This window comes from Synchiropus splendidus, chromosome 17 (genome assembly GCF_027744825.2).
Source record: "Synchiropus splendidus isolate RoL2022-P1 chromosome 17, RoL_Sspl_1.0, whole genome shotgun sequence".
NCBI lineage: Eukaryota > Metazoa > Chordata > Actinopteri > Syngnathiformes > Callionymidae > Synchiropus > Synchiropus splendidus.
In genome coordinates, this window is record NC_071350.1 from 11,245,805 (window position 1) to 11,264,694 (window position 18,890).

Here is an 18,890-nt window from a genome sequence, read left to right on the forward strand (position 1 = left end):
AAGAACTTCCTCTTCGCTGTAAAAGCATTTACTGGTGCTCATTTCGTAGTGCCTGACTCTGTTACAGTATATGCTTCCTGCTGAGCCATATACCAACAAGGCTGGGAAAAGCAGCCTTCCTTGTCAGAATGTATTCAATTGGAACCGAATTTTGAACTACTCTGAAATCATCTGTTGGGCCTTTCGGTACTAAATATTACCTTATATAAGTATATGTTAATATTCTTCTTTTTAAGCACAATTTACCAAAGAATATTTAAGTTTTGATGGCTATGCATTTAGGTTAGATTTGCATACTGCAATCTTCTATGCAACTTTTAAAAAATGCATTTATTTATTTTTTCCACTAAGCCAATTCGATTTCGCTCCTCTCAAGCGAGTAGCTGAAATTCCCATGCCATTTGAACACAACACACCTATAGCATAGCAGAAAGGTTTATGTGAGATGAAAAGTGGGGGGAATGACAGCATGTTATGCTTGTTTTTTTCCTGGTTTTATGACACAAAAATATGCTTACGAATGTACAATTAAGGTTGAAGGGCTGGCAAACAGCCCTGATCCGATTTATCAGCTTGGAATCAACCTCTCATATCACTCCAAAATGGATGCTCCATTGCGGGTATGGTAGCTAACGTTAACAGTTTTAGTTGAGGAGGCGAAGGGTAGGTATCGGTATTCAGCATCTGAATATTCTCTTCCAGGAGTGTGTAATGAAGTCTTAAAAATGAGGTTTCTAGAGCATTTTGGAATTCGGGAGACAACATTTTTCGGGCGACACCTACGTCATAACGATTAAACAACAGTTAACACTCATGTAACCCAAGTTGAGCAAATTGATTTGACAAAAGTTTTTATTCTACTTTTCCAGGAAACTTAGTGTCGATGAAAACATATTCCCTGTGGGGTTTCTGCCACATATAAAGTAGAGATGAGAGCCACCATGCCTTCCAAAAAATGGTCTTTGATGAACGCTCACGTGATCAAATGTATTAAACAAAGTGGAAACATGGAAAGTAACTGATAACACATAACACATCTTGGAGGTGGGGGTGAACATGACAGTTATCGGTGAGTTATTTGTGGAAAAATCCTGAGAAAAGAAACAGAAGACAGAAAGTCCTGCGATCACGGAACTGAAGTCGCATATTCCTGTTGGTCATATGAAAAGATTTCAGCTGGCAGGATGGCTCGGATTGGAGGCACATTTACTTCTCAACATTTTTACTGTCACCAATTCAGTACATGAAATAAAAACGTTCCCCTCTGTTTCTCTATCACATCTTGATTGGCTGCGTTCCGTTCCATTAGGGGGGCTGTGGCGGCTCCTCAAAAAATCTTGGCGAAAACCCTGCTCTGAGATGATATAGTCAGTCTATGCTGCAGTATTCTACCCTCCATTGAAATGTTTATGCAAGACTGCTATAGGGGAAATATACCTTCTTATCCTTGGAATTTAACTCAGCATCAGTAGCCAAGAGGCGTCTGAAAAAGGTGAGGGATGAGGATCTTGTATTGACGCTATAAGCTGTATCTGTGAATGAAGGTGTTGTTGTTGTTGTCACACAGGAGAAGTTGTCGTGTCCTGAGAGATCTTCACCTCAAGGCCATTGGAGTTGAGAGTCTATTAGACATGACATTACAGATTAGCCAAGGATGATAAAAAGTATTATTTTCGACCTCGTCTACACTTGCAGTCACCACCCAAGTGAGTCTCGAGGAAAAAAGAAACGGGATGTTATATTTGAAGTGACAAAGTATAGGTTTTCCAGTGCACATCTGCTGTTTGTGACAAACCCGTCTTCACACTTTAGTGACACACGTTCACACCTGGGAGCTGCCTCAGTGCCTTGTTCAAGGGCACCTCGATGACGTTTATGTTGTTCATTTTATCCACTCGGTCACTGTGTGCCAGAGTGGACAGTAAATCTCCACAACAGTGGCAGATATATTCTTTTAACTCTAAGTTTTGGAGCGCGTCCAAGGAGAGGCCTGGTGATTTGTTCAGAAATGCTGACTAAAAGGTTAGTGGAGCTGCTTCTTTGTACGTCCCTCATTTCACTGAAATATTCCTTTATAAACCTCATTATTAATCGCTATAATGCTCTTTTTCATCAGATATGAGACGACTGGTAAGATGTTTTCAGTCTCCTCGTGGTATTAGTCCCCGTTCTTATGGATTTAGTGTTGAGTCTTTTTGTTAGAGGTGGAACAGACAAGTGTGATTTGTGACAACACAAACAATTTGTAAATCACTCTGGATTCATTAATCAAGTGGTGTGAGGTGGACGCTAAATGCCCAAATGTCACAACAGTTGTAAAATGACTTCATATTTGGACATGAGCCAGATTTAATCTGGAATTTCATCGAAAAAAAAAAAAAGAATTTGCATGATGGAATTTTTGTGGTGAGTAAATCGATACACAGTGGATGTGCATTACAAAGGTGAACAGTCCTTGCCAGCTGGTTTGATAGGCAGAAAAGGTCTTCACTATTCTAGACACACCTGACACCAGTGCCCTGAAGCGCACCCGCTGCATTGCCCTTCAAACGCATTGGCAGGCAACAGGATTCAAGGGATATATTTTTGACTCATTGAGAAGATGATTTCAGCGTCTTGGTGACCTCACATTTCAAAGCTATCATCCCTCCTTTTCACCACTGCACTACAGACTGTCCGCCAGCTGTATCTCACTGACCCCCCCCCCCTTCACCAAGCTTGCACAGCATAATAGTTTGACGCACCACGCTCTTCTGGTTCTCAACCTTGTCCTTGTTGTCTGGCCTTCCTTCTTCCCTCATTTTTAAAATTCTCATTCATTTTAACACCTCCCCGACGGGCAGCTCATACCAGCAATCTCACACACACGATCAAACTGTAATATTTTGATATGTTTTGCTTTTTAAAAAAGTTTGAAAAAGCGAAATGGCAGCATCGTTCAACAGTTGATCTCTGGTTTTACATTCCTCTGTGTGATCATTTTGCTGGCGGTCAGCACAGGGACCCAGAGCGAACACTTGTCCACTTTACACCCCACACTTTGAGTACGAAGTGACAACTGCAGACACAAGGGCTAGAGTTGCTTTGTACCCGAGGGCTGCACTTGGATATGACCAGATGACCACCGTGAGTTCAGACTGTCACTGACACAGCAGAACTCCTCTCCCACTTTAACACATGCGACACCTTCATTCAAGTGGTTTAGTAGGCTTAGTAAATACATGGGCAAAAATATATAGACTATTTTTTTAAAATGGAATCCTATTTGGAAATACACAAAGAACAGCATATGATGTTGAAACAGTAGATTAATATTGACATTTAAAAATGAGAAGTTGTTAAAAACAGCAAAAGATTAATAAATAAGAAACATACATTGCACCTTCTTATTTAGTTGGGATTGTCACAGCACGCCTCCTCCTGTCTGAGACTTGGTCAGATCCGCACAGGTTCTGAGTCACATAGGCCTTTTGTCCACATGGCTCGGCTGTTTTCAGTCACCGTATCTGGTACTTTTTGAAAGTTCCACCGAATTCGTGTTTCCGTTTGTACATCTATGTTTCGAAAAGGATGATGCCACTCCCCCCATCTGCCTCAGCTATCTCCCCGAAAGACACCACTTCACAACAATACCAGTGCACCGCATAGTAACAAACTTTCAGTAACAACTGTTCTGCTTACTGTTCTTATTAATACAAAGTCTTCTGCTACTCTTCCAGGATAATGAGCCATAGACGATCATTGTGAGCAATTGCTATGCAGATATGGGTCACAAAAATATTTCGAGCTAACATGTAAAACATAATCAAACAACAACTTACGGAATTGAAATTCATACAAATTACTACCTTGGATGTCGACGGAGCAGAAAGCTGGTGACCACAGAGCAGCTATAACCACTCGAAACATGAGATGCTGCTATGCTAATGCTAACATCAGCGTCATGTGCAGTGCTTATTTGTTGTTAGTGCCATACAGCGCCCCTACAGTCCTCATATATGTACTACATCATTTTCAGTTTCATACTTGTGTGGTCGGTAGAAACAGCTTTGTCTTCACTGGGCCCTTTTCTGAAAATTTTCCGGAAAATGTGCGTTTACGTATGGGTGAAGCCAGAACCATCCTCTCAAGTCACATCGATCCTCAAAGACGCATTTCAACAGTTTCCATTTTTACTCACTATATGATATAGTGTAACAACTATACTGGCATTTCTTGCGGTGGCAATAAAAACATACAATTCGTCCCTGAAAAAAATATAATGAAGGATTTTTGGCACATTTTCTGTTCTTGAACTGCATTTGTTGCACTTTGTTTTCTAAGCTCTTTTGTGTCATTTTTTTTTTGCACTTTATAATATTATTTCTTTTTTTATTTATTGTGATATGTTGTGTACAGAGCATGTTACAAACACAATTTCCCTTGGGATTAATAAAGGTTTTCTGATTCTGATTTATCACACTTTGTCCGAGTTCAGGTAGTAAATAACAACAAAGTCAAAAATATGAATATTTTAAAAGTGTGATTCATCATATGTTATAAGACAGACTCGAACATTATAGGGTGGAGAACATGAATTCAAATCACTACAGTATGAAAGTAGAGTGCGCGTGTGTTGGTGTGTTCGTGCGTGCGTGTGCGCGCGCGTGTTCCTTTAAGGGTGGTGTCAGCACAGCAGCGGGAGGAGGAGTGTGTCTGCTCCTGTCCACAGTGAGGGGACTCCACGAATAAACAATTCTGCCAGACGAGACGCGAACACACGCACCTCGGCTCGCTCCCGGGTGAAGCAGAGAGAGATAACACGACAAAAGAGTGCTTCTTTTCGGACTACATTTCCCCGACAAGAGGCTGCCCGGCCATTTTTGGTTCCCGCGTGAGGTGACAAGGCAGATGCGAGTCGTTTTCAGTGGATTTGTGTCGAAGCCGAGCGATGCGCCTCCCCGGCTGACTGAGGGCTGGACCCCGCAGGTACACACACACACACACACACGCACCACCGACACACTCTGTTTGTGTTCCAACGGCGGGGAACACACGTTGTTAGCGGTGTACTGTAATTCAGGGGTGGTGTGGTGTTGAATGGAGGCCAGCGGGGCTGACTGTGATCCGAGCTGACGTTCATATGAATGAAACGCTACATAAACACAGGCGTCAGAAACCGCACACTCACACACCCTATCTGATTTCATTCGTAGCTCTTAGGCTGATGTCCGGTTCGTTTGGGTCAGGGGTCCACTGGAACGACACACCAAGTGTTGGTCAGATGTTGCCAACAAGTGAGCCACGAAAACGTCGTCCTGTCTTTGTCACCGCTTCAGTCTCACACTGGGTCAACACAGTAGGCAGCCTCTTATTTTGAAGTACTTTTAGCACCACCAACGGGAAACACTTGACAGTTGCACTGTCCTGTAAACCTCATATTTTGGGTCCGGCGAGTGGGAATTACTTCACGTCCTTGGAAGTGACCTGTCGTTATGATTGACAGCTCCTGATCCGAGGGAGAACTGTACGAAGGGTGGTGGTTTTTTTGGAGATTGTGTATCTGTTTCTGTGAGGAAGCAGTGTTGTTTTTCTTACATATATTTGCTTCAAAAATAATCAAGTCTAACATCAATGCATGGAAATAGTTTGCAAAAGAAAGCCGATTTTATTTCAGTCTTTTGTTGTTAGAAGGGAAGTGGTCTCATAATAACATTAAATGGTGAGTAATATTGACACCACAAAACCCCAAATACTGATTCTGAATTAGATTTGAAACCAGTGTTTTAATATAACTTACATTCTTTGTGTTGATAAGAACAATCGAATTTGATCTTCAGATATTTTTTGTTTAAAACATGTCAAATTATTATTAAATTAAAACTGGATCCTTTTAATGGATTCATATATAAGAAGACCATATTTAAGTGGGTAAGTTATTTGTTTTCGTAATTCAGGATTCACATAACCTGCTGTTAACTTTCTCATTAACACCATTCTGTCTGTGTTACTTATTCTTAAGTCCTGTTGCTTCATTGGACCCATGATGAGAAGGTGCAAGGTCAATGGTTAAATTTTACAGTGTGCTGCAAAAAAGAGGGCAGAGTTCACCTGAAGGTCACAGCCAAATACCTCTAAACCCAACCTACCTGTTTGGACGTTGTAATGAACTGACTGGGAGTTCATCTTTTTTTTTTTTTTTTTTTTTTGTCGCCACTTGAACTTCTCCAACTTGAGCCAAGAATCTAAAGTCATGCAAAGTACAGTCCAACTTTTAAAAAGCTGTCTAAATACCGTCTGTGTCTGGGGGTCTGCCTTTTAGCCTTTCTTTTGTTGAGCACTTAAGCTGCTTAATTATTTGACCTGAACTCACACAAGATGTTCAAGGTAGTCCTGCGTGTCCTCTGTTGCGGTAGATAACAAAAAAGCTCCACATTTCCAGCCCAACTTTCAAATTTACACTCGTGTTTGATTAGTGGAGTCAGCCTGCTGTCACTCCAAGGCTCCTCTATTTTGGAAAAAGCCTGATTTGACTGGACAATCTGCTATTATCCAGGGAGCTGCTGTTGAGTGATGTGCAGCAGCCTGCAACAGAACCAGAGGACATTCAAATGGCCAAATGCAAATCATGGCAAAGCTGCTGAACAGTCACAAGACTGGACTCTGCACTCTAGTCTCTTCTCCTTCTGGCTTCCTTTTCATGGCAGCAAATCTTTCCTCCATCAAAATGACATGGCCCTATTGGTGTGTTTTTGACATGCGTGTGCGCTCAGCAGCTTTGTCTAACAAATGGGCTTCATAGTTAATGTATATCATTATAGTAAGGGCCAATTTATGCACACTTTGTGTATTAAAATCAATACATTGATTCCAAAGCGCAGTGTACCTCAGTGTGCCCGTAATGTTGGAATTAATTAAATTTAAAGTAATCCACCTTCTCCTCAAACACAGCTGCATTGTTCAGAGACAATTTTCCGCTCTGTCTTGTGGATATTACTTAATTTTCTGTTTAAGAAATAATAAATGTGACCTCCTGCTATATTTTTTCCTTGTAGACTGATTAAGTTCAGCCTTTTTGCTCATCCAATTTTGCTATTGTGTGGTTGTTGTTCTTGTTGCATTGAAGTTCCAACTGACCCCTCACTTTAGTTAGGTTGGCACTTGTTGTCGCAGTGATTTTAATCCTTAATCACTTGTTGAACTGAGATCCCCTGTCTAGGGTTTATGCTCATGCAGAGTGAGCAACATGGCATGTAGAGCTGTGGTCGCTCTTCCGATGGCATTTATTTGTTAGTTCTGTTCATAGCTTGGACATGTTGTTTGACTACATAAAGTGGAACTGATGTGCTATTTACTTATTGAATGTCAATGGCTGTAATAGAGTGAATGTATTGGCGTGTCAAACTTTCCAAGGTGAAAATTTCAGTTGCTTTTTTATTGTGCAATATGTATGTTTTAACATGTATAGCGTTATTTTCTTTCAAATGAACAGCATAATTATGTGAGCTGCCCAGGTGAATTGAAAGTCTAGTTCTTTATGACGCAAAAAAGACATACATTTGGCTATGTTGGTTAATATACAGGTAGTGCTTCCAAAAACGTACCCAGTATTGGTATATCACATGAAAAAAACATGCATAACGCTGTTGGGTTTTTTTCTGCTTGGTGTGGCGGGTACTAGTGACATTAATTCTCCTTGGGTTTGTGTCAACAAAAGTATTTTTAAATGGCAAAGCATGGTCATTTAAAAGCCGCTTGCAAGCCAGGAAATTGAAAAGCCCAGATCAGCTTTGACCTAATCTACCTTATCACGTGTTAGTTTAGGTGAAAAATATCTGGATGTCACTGTGTGTTTTCACTCCGGATAATGCCACAGATGAGGCATCACCTGCCCGGGCACTTATCTCATCTAACAGCTTGTCTAACAACGACCACTGTGCCAGCTCAAATGCCACTATTTGTAAATCTGTCTCTCATAACAGCGAACCACGCCGCAGGACAGCCTCGCGCTTCCCGAATGCAAAGATGCTCGATGAAGAAACAAACTAATGTGCAATCTCTCAGAACAAGTGTCACGCATTTGCTGCAGAGTTTTTGATTTATTATAGACCTGGGAGCTGCCCAGCACTTGTGTTGTTGGCCACCGAACATTGTTCAAGGGCACTTTGACAGCATATGTTGAGGAATAGAAGTGCAATTCTCATCTACTTAGAGGCCTTTACTTTGTCAGCCCAATGAGGAATCAAACTAGGGACCTCTTGGCTGCAAGCTCATTTCTCTAATTGTCTGGGCTCAGTAATACTTGTAAGGGGAGCATACATCAAGCCAAATCACTTTACAGTTCTCTTTATTGTTTGTTCATCTGCAGGCCTGCTTTGCTGAGGTGGAGCTACATAATGCTGTCAAATCTATCAATGACTTTCTTTAGTTCAGTTTCGCCATGTAGACATGTTTAGTTTTCGTGTAGTTTCAAAAAGTGCGACTGCATGGAATGGATTCCTTTATGTTACACTGATGTGTGCCACTTTAAATCAATCATTTACCCCTATTTACTGCTTCTGTCCATGATCATGGTGCAAACCAGCAGTCCACTACGTTTCACTGTAGTGAAATAAGTTCTGCCATCTCAGCTCGTGCCACTTGTTAATGCGACGTTATCATTGAAGCATGTATCATATCATTCCTGATTAAGATGCTAAAATTTCTTTGTTAATAGAGTGTGAGTATGATGAAGATTTAGGAGGAAAAGAGTCAAGAAAAACGCTTTTCAGTGCAACATAACGGGTGATCCAGGCGACTGCTGTAGCTTGTGCCATCTTCTTGTCCATGTTGTTTTCATAAATAACATCTCTTATGCGTGTTGTTATTGATGTCCCTCCACCGCTCCGAAGATGGGGAGCTATGGTTTTATAGCGGCATTGTCTCATTCAGATACAATCACTTCAGCTCCTGTTGGTGCTTCTGTCATGAACAGAAGGCGACCAAAGTCAATGGGACTCATTTTGATGACACGGCAGGAACTGCTAAATGCGCTTTTACAGCCATTGCTCCTGAGCGCTGGCTGCGATGACAAAATGTGAGGAAGAAAGATGGATACCTCTGTTGCAACCCCTAAGAGCTATACCGGCCGGAGCTCATCTGTTGAATGGCTCCTCTCCCACCTCCCCCTTCACCCTCACCCCCAACTCTTGCCTGCACGGCTTCACCTTGGCCTTGGAGCAATGACAGGCCCCTCAATTATCCCCGCCAATTGATCGCTGCTGATTGCAATTGCCGTGAATTATTTAGTCTTTGCAGAAATTGCTTGGTAAATTGGATGGGAGCGAAGGAGAAAGATGTTGCTGATCAAGTAAATACACATGGAGCATCTGTCTTGTTTTGTCAAAGAACATCTAACCGTGGCGTAGACATGAGGAATGAAAACTGAACTCTGTTCTCTTGGTATGAACGCATTGGTTTTACTGACAGACAGGCCACATATCATAAACATCCCATCCCTTTGCAAACACACCACACCTACTGGTATACTGGCCTCTGCTCTCAGCTGCTATAAGATACCATAATGCTGCACCTTTTGAAGTTAAATGAAATTGTGTGGTAGGAATCATATTTGGTTTGAGTCAGCATTTGTTTTAGTTTAATTTATTTAGTATTAAGTGTAGCTTTGGGAGAGAAAAGACCATCTATTAATTCTTAAACTCATTTTTCACTGGTAAAAACAGTACAATAATAGTGTGAAACTCGTATGGCATTTTTGCTCATGAACACACACATAGCGAACATGGAATTGAGAATGCAGAGAGGCACACCTGCCCCTTGACCAGCAGGCTGCAGTCCTGACCCCACCAGTAGCTGACTACAATTCGGTTAACCTCAAAAGACCTGCTGAGCTTTATTTGTTTCATCAACATTTACTGCTAACTTAAATTAACAACATATCATTGGGGTGTTCTATTATAGTATATTTCCCAGATATTTTGTTTGCTTTCTGTATATTGCGAATATTTCCTCCACTGCTGGGCTTGTGTGTGCCAGAGATACATTTCTTGAACATATAAACAGCGATATTGGTGAAGAGGGAGTAGAGCGGCGACCTCCTGGGTGACGTGAAAGGAGCTGACTCTTCCAGGTCCATGCTGGTGTGCTCACAGCGGTGGAGTGGAAGTGACTTTCGCCTCCTCCTAACCTTCCTCCCAGAAACTTGTCCAGCTCTTGTAGCGGAGTTGCTGCCCCCCAGGGGTGCTGTAGAGGTGTAGAAGGAAGATTTCTCTATGACTGTGGCGAAATCGCTGCCAGGCTGCTGCAGTCGGAAGAGAGGAGGGGAGGGTCTCTGCGTTTGCCACAAGCAGGCCAATGTCACAGGCGGTGAGTGGGCGGATTGCGCGGGGAATGAGGACAGACGCTGGTAGATATTCGGCAGCCTGTTTGTGATGGAGTATCAGCTTCGTCTGCATATAGACGAGACAAAAGGAAACTGATGTTTACTGTTAGTGAGAAGTAGATTTGTGGAATAAAATCAGTCACGACGACACCGTATGTACTCCGACTCATAAGTGCATCAACATTCATTTTAATCGTTTCTAATGCATATGTGGATGTAGATTCAAGAAAAACTAAAAACTAATGACAAAACAAGCACTAGCAGTACTTTTTGTTTTTTTTTAGACTTTTTTTGTGCCTGCCTACTCCTGCTGTCTGTATATAAAGACGGCATTCACCTGTAACATTTGATGTGAATGATAACATAATGTAATACAAAGTACCTGTGTTTTCATTCATTCTTTCACGGTAGAAAAGTCTGCTGTATTTCAAATGTTGCTCTTGGCATATGCATTTAAATTCTTCGAATAATTATTGTTAAACTCCTGGTCTAGCCCATCTGTATATTTTGCATTAATTCATTTTAATAAGAATGTTTTATATTATGCACCAAGTTTGGTTTCACTGTTAAGAAGAAATTTGAATCCATTCACAAGCTTCACTTTTATAACACGGTGGTACCATTATACGTGGTATCATTCAGTATAACACCAAATCCCATAATACATGGCAATAGTTCATTGTTTATTAAGTTGGGTTAACTTGGTGAATGTGTTGAAAAATGTAATAGTCTTCGTCATAGAAACAAGCAGCTCTGTGACCGTCCAGTGACAAAAAAATGTTTATTACCTTACAAATAATTCTATCGACACATTTTCATTTTGACTCAAAAACACTACTAAAAAACAGGGGATTAAAGAGACATAGAGTTGTAGGAAGTTATTTATATTCTATGAATACATACGGTGTAATGTGGGTGTCATTATTTGCATTCTTATGGCTCCTTTTGCATTTTATATAGTGTTCGGAGTTTCCCAGTGTCATGTGACTGGCTTCTTCTAGTGCTATGTTCCCACCCTTTGGTCTTATGCATGTTCCACGGGAACTCTCAGAACTGTGAGGTTTGAAGGCCAGAACAATAGGTCACGAAGTCCAGACACCGAGGTCGGCTGTTATTCAACTGTGTCTTATTTTAACCAGGTTATGTGGCAGGAGAGCAGGGGAGAAGCTGGGGGCTAAGTGAAAATGCCACTCATTCCTGAAGAGTCCCTGGCCTCGTCAAGGTTAGTGGCTTGTCTTTGTAAGTTGAGGGATTGATGCATGAGCCTGTCTGGCGCTGAATTCAAAGTCCAAGGCTGTCACAGGAAGCTGCTCCACTCCCTCGCCACCCTCCCGCCTCTCTGCTTTTGCACTCTATCACAGGGCCCCGTCCTTCCCAACTTCTTAGCAGCACGTCCTTTTGGGAACCTTGAACAGCCCAGGCAAGGACGCAGTGTCTGGTGCAGTAAGCCCGAGCAGAGGGGGAGGCTTTACGTAACTCTCTGCTTTAAACATGGCTATATGACTTCCCTGACACGGAGCAGTGCGGTGCAGAGCGGCACGGCTCACAGCACATGTCCCCCCGGTCCTCCTACGCGAGGAGGGGGGGCAGAGCAAGAGAGAGATCGCTGCAACTCAATTATATTTTTTTAAAAGGTTTCATTTGAAATTAAATTTTCCCAAGCAATTACGTAAAGAGGAGTTTTCAGAATATATGAATGAATGATGCATATATTACACAGCATGGCATGGAGAAATGTGTGCGTTTAGTTTGAGTTATTTCATTGCAAAAAGGGTAAAGTCCTGGCTAAATTCAGTTCAAACCGTGTGCCCGAGAACCTCCCACTTGCTACACAACAATCCAGAGGTCGTACTCCGCCATTCTTCTGCTAGTATTTGGGTTATTGTGTCATGCTGCTTCGGTAAGAAGTGGTGTTTCCCAGCTTTGCTTTCCATAGAAGTTAGTTGGTTCTAACTGCCGAGGGTTGCTATATTCCCCGCACTCACCAAATCCCCATTTGGCCTGTAATGTAATTGTGTAACTTTTTGGCTTCTAGTGATGAGCTGTGTTGTTGCTTGGCAACAAGAGACCTGTGCGGGTGGCCGTGGAGAGTTGGAGCTCAGTGAGTTCAGATCATATTATCCAGGTTTCTAGTGAAGAATGTCACACTATGCCCACAGAAGCATGTCATTTTTGAAAGAGTGCTTTTTTTTGACTCGTGACCAAGCTATTACATGCCTTTTGGTACTAAGCCATTTACTCAACCTACCATCATTATTATTTCATGTTTGCATCTTAAACAGACTTGATAGCATCCATGGTTTTCCAAGGATTTTCCGGATTCCATCTGTATAACCTACATTGTTTCCAAAGCAAATGTGAAAGTTTCCATTGCCATGTTTACAATAGTGATATGAGATGAAGGTCCGTCCTTTTTTGGAAGGTTGATAACTGTACATCTTTTTAACTTTTGGTTGTTGGCGAAAGAATCCATGATATTGAACCCTCAAACAAAATATTGAACCATCATGTCACAAAGCACAATCTTGGAGCCCAAAAAATGCCTGGTAGAAGTTTCCTGGTAACAAACTACATCTATATTACCCATGTTAACCACCTTTTTTGGACACTTAAGGTGGATGATTATCTGCAGTCAGTTCAACTGTCCAAAGAGCTCAGACTGTTGCAGTACATAATGATACTTTAGGGTGTCCACCAGAAAATGTGTACATTGTGCTTATGACATGCACCTTTTCACCAGCAAATAGATATTTATTGTGAGAGCCACAGTATTAAATCATGTGACCTGTGGCCCTTTTTGTTTCATATGATCATATGGCTGCCATCTTATATCTTATATATAATGATATCTTATATCATATCTTTTTAATTGTCTTTGTGTACTTCTTAAAAGCTACTGGCCACAGAGCGTCTTTTAAGAGTAGATTATTTAGTTATTAATTCATGGTATTCTGACTTTTGTTGGTGTTTTGTATGAAAATAATGTCAGTGTTATGACAGGCGCCTTTTCTTCAAATGTTTGTGTTTAATAAAACACACACACACACACACACACTCACACACTCGAACAAGGTCGTCTGACCTAATCCCTGCCTCTCCCCTTTAACTGCCTGGTGTCCTGGATGTGTAAACCTCTATTAAGTTTTGTGAATATGCAACCTTTTCGTAAACCCATTAGAGCAAGGGGGCATTCAGCACGTCGCCACACATGCCGAGCGAACGCGCAGTTCAGGACCACGGCTTTCTCCGACTGTTATCACCAGAGTGAAGCTATTTGAGAGGAGAAGTGCGATGGTGACTTGAGGCGGCCGTGTGACCTATTACTTAGGGAAAATGGACCGGTGACCAGAAGAACGCTGGCTCATACTCTGCTCACCCTCTGCCCTTGAGCAAAGGCAATTAACCTGGATTCTGCCAGTAAATATCCAGCTGTAGAAAAAGGAAGTAGATGTGCAAGAGTGATAATTGTGTAAGTGACTTTGGATAAAAATGTCCACTAAGCAGGAAGATTAATACAGCCAATAGAATCATAGCTGATGTTTTCAACTTATCAAGCAGTGAACTGCTGAACATGTAGAGCAGTTTGTGGAGGCCCCTCCTCTCTTGTATCTCACAGACTTCTCGCTTGTTCTTTAGCTTCAGGGCTAGAGCATGACCTTGACCTGATTGCTGAGGAGGCTTTTTAAGTAACTCTCCACTGAGGAGATCCAATCATGTGACACCCTTCACCCCTATCCTCTCTCCTGACCTTGTATGTCTAAGAGGATGAGGGAGGGGTGGAGTCACTGGCCGTAGACATGCATGCAACTGCAGCAACCGTCATTCAGTTGGCTAATCACATCCTGAAGTCAAACGGGGTCGAGGTTGTGTCCGATTGATACGCATGGCTCCGACAGTGCCCTCTGCTTATCGGAGTTTAGGTGTTTCTGGTGACAGACTGGTTTAGTCATCTTCTCAATTCTCAATCAGTGACACCAGTGTGTGTCAGGGAAAGGTCGTGTCACGTCCGGGATGATTCATTTCCAGAGTGAGCCTTCTGTTAGGATTGGTATTATTGCGGTTGTGTTCTCTCGCTCCCTACAGCTGCCCCGGCTGTTTGAACCATGCTGGCTCACCGTCTCACTCCTGTCTCTGCTTCAAAGTATTTTTTTAAGCCACTACATTAACATTTCAGCCCTCTGGCTATGTTTGCCATATGGCAGAGTACATCAGGATCCAGGCTCATTTTGTCGAAACCCCCATCAACACTTGTCGGCCACTATATGATCACTTCAAAATTGTTGTGTTGTTTGTGAGTGCACTTTATATCTACATGGGGGGAAGAAAATTGGGATATCAACTATATTAGTTCAGTGGAACGGCTCACAAGAAAGTCAGATTTGCCATTTTAGTCATGAATTGAAGTTACATTTATACAATATTTGTTGTCCTTTGCAACTTCATGGTCAACTCCTTGAATACCAAGATTATGATGCCCTGTAATAAAAGGTGTGATTATGTAGGGGTTTAAACAAAGCAGCTCTGGATTTCCTTGTAGACCTATGATCACCTCTGGGTAGTGACCAGGAGAACAAAATACAGTTGTCTCGAATTCACCTTTGAGGTAGGACGTGGAGCAGTTATAAGGTCGTGGAACTGGTTTCTCCTCTGTATCAAGAGAAGCCAGCTGAGGTGACTCTTGTTAGGATGCCACTCATGTTCAACAGGGCAGCCGCCCAGGACATGCTTGTCCTCCATAGAGATTCATTTTTCATGGATTGTGATGTTGATGTGATGACCTCACATCAATGCAGATTAGATACAGTATTATTATCAATTCATGATCAATAGCGTCTCATGAATAATTCACATTTGTATTGTGTCCAACCCAATTAAAGCTCATTTTTCTTCATCGTTGAAGCCGTGCTGCCTTGTAACCAGCAGTGGTTAAAGCAAATAACCTGTCAACTGTCCAGTCATCACATCTTCAATGCTCCTTTTCTTGTGAGCGGTCATTAGTAAATAAGTGTACTCCCTCAGAAGCCTTTCATACAAGCAAAAAGACAATAAAGTCACACAAGGAGAGACAAAATTTACACTACTGTATCACTTTCCTCTCAAAATGGTATTCATGTTGTATCTAAAAATATGAGCTAAGCGGACTGTTAGTGGGTCAGATGCATGTCAACGGAACAATAAACGTGATGATGCAACACAAGCTCATGGTGGTGCGGCTGTTCAATAAACAAATTCTCAGATGTTATTTTGTTGTCCTCAAATAACTTCAGTTGCATTATTTTTATATTTCAATCAACCTAAATTATATGGTGAAGACTTATGAAGAGGCAGGAATTAAATAGGATTTAGTGGGCTAACTTTACTCTGGCATTTATTATTACCGTTATTATAGTGTAGTCACTTTAGGCATTTAATGACAAAGGAATATGAAAAGTATGTAATGTATGCCATTGCATTTTGAGTTGAGCTGTACTCGGTGAGATATTGTGATGTTTCGGGCCCCATTGCTCAACTATCACGATTGTTTCTGTGATAAAGGGGAGTGCTTGTGAAGATTTGACATTTAAAAGCAAACAGCTCTGCCTTCCTGCCTGCATTGGAAATCAGCATTAGAAAAAATGTCGCTGACAAACCTCTTGTTGTCCATGTCCTTGGTTCATTACAGTTCAGCTCTCCCGTGACCTTGTTTTGTTCAGGTAGGGCGACAAATCAGGGGTCACTAACTCATGTCTTTTTAATTCGCGTCTTAAAACATGCTTTTACAATGTGTGATTTCCGACTGGTGAGTGGAACTTGTGTAACTCGTGTCACATGTCTGCATTGGTGCTGGCACAGAAGAATGTGGTTTATCCGGGGGCCTCTTTTTTCGCTAAGCCACCTTCTCTTCCATTCAGAGTTGACCTTGGTGCTTATTAGAAGGCAGGGCTTGACCTACATTCACCCCCATAACTGGAAGTCGAACCTTCTGAAGCCCCCACTGAATAAAAAAAGCCCCCAACATCTCTCTCTTTCACATCCCACAGCTGGTTTATCTCTCTCTGCTCACATTTGCTTCACATGAGAAGTGTAAGTTCTGCCATGTGAGGCTGCCAGCGGTAGGAAAGTGGAGCAGCGGGCTTCATGACTCTTCTCAGAGGCACCGACATGTCTGTGTGCACTAGGTCACCATTAACACGCAGGGGCTTAGCACTGGACTGGTGAGAGTTTAGCAGCGGGTCAACCCTCCTCTGGTTTTTTTAAAGCAGAGTGTCAAACTGTGGCAGATGCAAATGAGTACACACGCAAACACATGTAGTCGCAAGCATCTGGTGGGACTAATGTCCTCATGCAGGCAAACCATGTGACACTGGGGTGCTAACATAAGGCACGCTTAAGTGCTATTTGACAGTGGATTTGTAAAAGGTTAGTGTGATGTTGAAGAAGTCACACTGAGGTTTAAAACAGTTTGAAACCTTTCATACAGAAGCAGGAAATCTGCTCAATATACCCGCTGGCCTTGGTACGGAATTGGAAATTCCATGGTTGATTTTATATAGATAAGCTTCTCACGGTCAACAATTTGGCAGCGTTTCAGATCCCTAAAATATGCTTGCGCAGTCATCCTGGTCACTGCACTCAAAGAATTTAAAAAAGACAACTGATTTTGATTAAGTTCTTTTGTGTCTAAAGTCTTCTTTAATTCAGAGAGTGTCTAGTTAAGAACAGTCAAATTTTTTTATACAGGGGTTGGACAAAATAATGTAAACAACTTAATGCTAAAAAAGCTTTAAGGTGTTTCCATTATATTTGTCCAACCTCTGTATGTCTAAACTAAAGTCAAAGTGCCTCCTTGAATGATTTTACATTAGATGAGATTAGATGTCCTTTATTAGTCGCACAGTGAGGAAATTCATGCAACTCCGTATGGTCATGTGAGCAGCCTTAAAAAAACCCTCTGTTCATCATAATATTCAACATACTATTATGTTTTTGCTGCAGATTTAATTGACCTCACCCGACAATGTGCTCTTAACTTTAATATACTAACTAGTGAGTTTGTTTCCAGTCGCTGCATGTAACCATTCTTGAGGCAAGATCCCGAAATGAACATCAGAAAATGATTCACAGTTGGAATGAATATAGTCCAGAATCTGCGTGCTCTGCGGATTGACTATGGTTTAGATGATGGGCCACTGGAAACACTGTCCACATCACCATGGAATGGATTAAGGATGTTTCTGTGCCACATTATACTGAGGATCAGTATAGACATGTTTACACACCCTCTCTACGGCACCCCAAATAACACACTCTTACATCAGCTCCGTCTCGAAAAGTCTATTAATAAAAAGGCTTCACACATTTTCCTTAGAATGTGAATCTAGAATGCTCACTTGACTCTTGGTACGGCCGTGGCCTCGCCTCCTTTCACACGAAAGGTATTTAAAAGTTTATAATGAAACGTCAGTCACTCTGACATTTATGGCTCCCGAACAAAAGCTAAACAACGGTTGGAAAGAGACGCTGCTGAGTGACGAGTGATGTTTTTTGTCAGGTGAATTAATATTCAAATGAACAATCGAAATGTCATGACAGAGGAATTGTGCACAACTGTGCCGCGGAGTGAATGATTTGTTTCCTAAATGAATTAACCTTTCAGCTGTTGACAGTAGGGTTGAGGCGGGCGGAGGTTAATGTATGGAGGGATTACAAATGTGGTGCGTGAGCGAGCTGCGCTTAATGAGAGTGAGGGTTCGCATGAGAGTGCCATGCGTGTTCTGAGATATATCATGAGCTGTCCTGACCCGGGCTGAGGAATTCGAGGAGAGCCAGTGTCGTGCTAGCAGACATTAGGGCAACTCCGGGCTCATCGAGTCCCAGATGATCTACTAAGCTAAGACAGGGTCGTAATTTTTCTGTGAGACGTGTCATACCAGCCCGGATGCTTGCAAGGCTTTGGGAGCTGTTGAGAGTCACTTGTTAGCCTTCTGTGTCATTTCCCTTTTATTAGTAAAGAAGGTAACCCAAGAGAATACGTGTGCAAGAAACGGGACCACTTTAGTTAAGAGACCACAAAACTATTAATTCTATATTCATATATTCAGTGTACAATACAGTACATGACAAAGGCAGGTTGATGTCTTACAAGTAGAAGCAGTTTGATATATGCTTTTGTCCTCAAGCACCCAGCGGGATCATTCGTCAAACGCAATCATGTCTGTGATCAATTGTCTTGACTATTTTTCCTTTTTCAAATGCATCCTGAGTGTCGTGCTGCTGACCTTGCTTCAGTATGCCACTATCGAAATGACGTCCTTGGAGTTGACTTATTGGATTTGTAGTGACTATTTTCATCTTTTGTGGACCTTCAAAAGTTTCTTTTTTTTCAACTGCATCAAAGTGTGTTGTGATGTCGGCCATCTAAAAGTGAAGGTAAGGAAAGTAGGTGAGGATCATGGGTGGATATTTAACCCTCAGTGGTTGCATAAAAAAAGCGTGGGAGGGCCATCAAGTAGAGGGTCACTGTTGTTCCAAAGACCACAGGAGCACATCA

General features: G+C 41.9%; 1 protein-coding gene and 1 long non-coding RNA gene across 3 annotated transcripts in view; one reads left to right on the forward strand and one right to left on the reverse strand.

The window, feature by feature from the left end:
- Positions 1-904: 904 nt before the first annotated feature.
- Positions 905-3,912, reverse strand: LOC128748833 (uncharacterized). The gene is made up of 3 exons (XR_008412852.1): positions 3,849-3,912; positions 1,438-1,622; positions 905-1,354 (listed from the first exon to the last, which is right to left on the reverse strand). It is a non-coding gene; the product is annotated as an uncharacterized LOC128748833 (long non-coding RNA).
- Positions 3,913-4,677: 765 nt separating this feature from the next.
- nrip1b (nuclear receptor interacting protein 1b) overlaps positions 4,678-18,890 on the forward strand; it is a 41,101-nt gene continuing 26,888 nt past the window's right edge. The window contains exons 1-2 of one of the 2 annotated variants that reach the window (XM_053848135.1): positions 4,678-4,968; positions 11,500-11,582. The gene's annotated coding sequence lies outside the window, so the exon portion shown is untranslated. The remainder of the gene's footprint in view (positions 4,969-11,499; positions 11,583-18,890) is intronic. The other variant, XM_053848134.1, reaches the window with a different exon arrangement.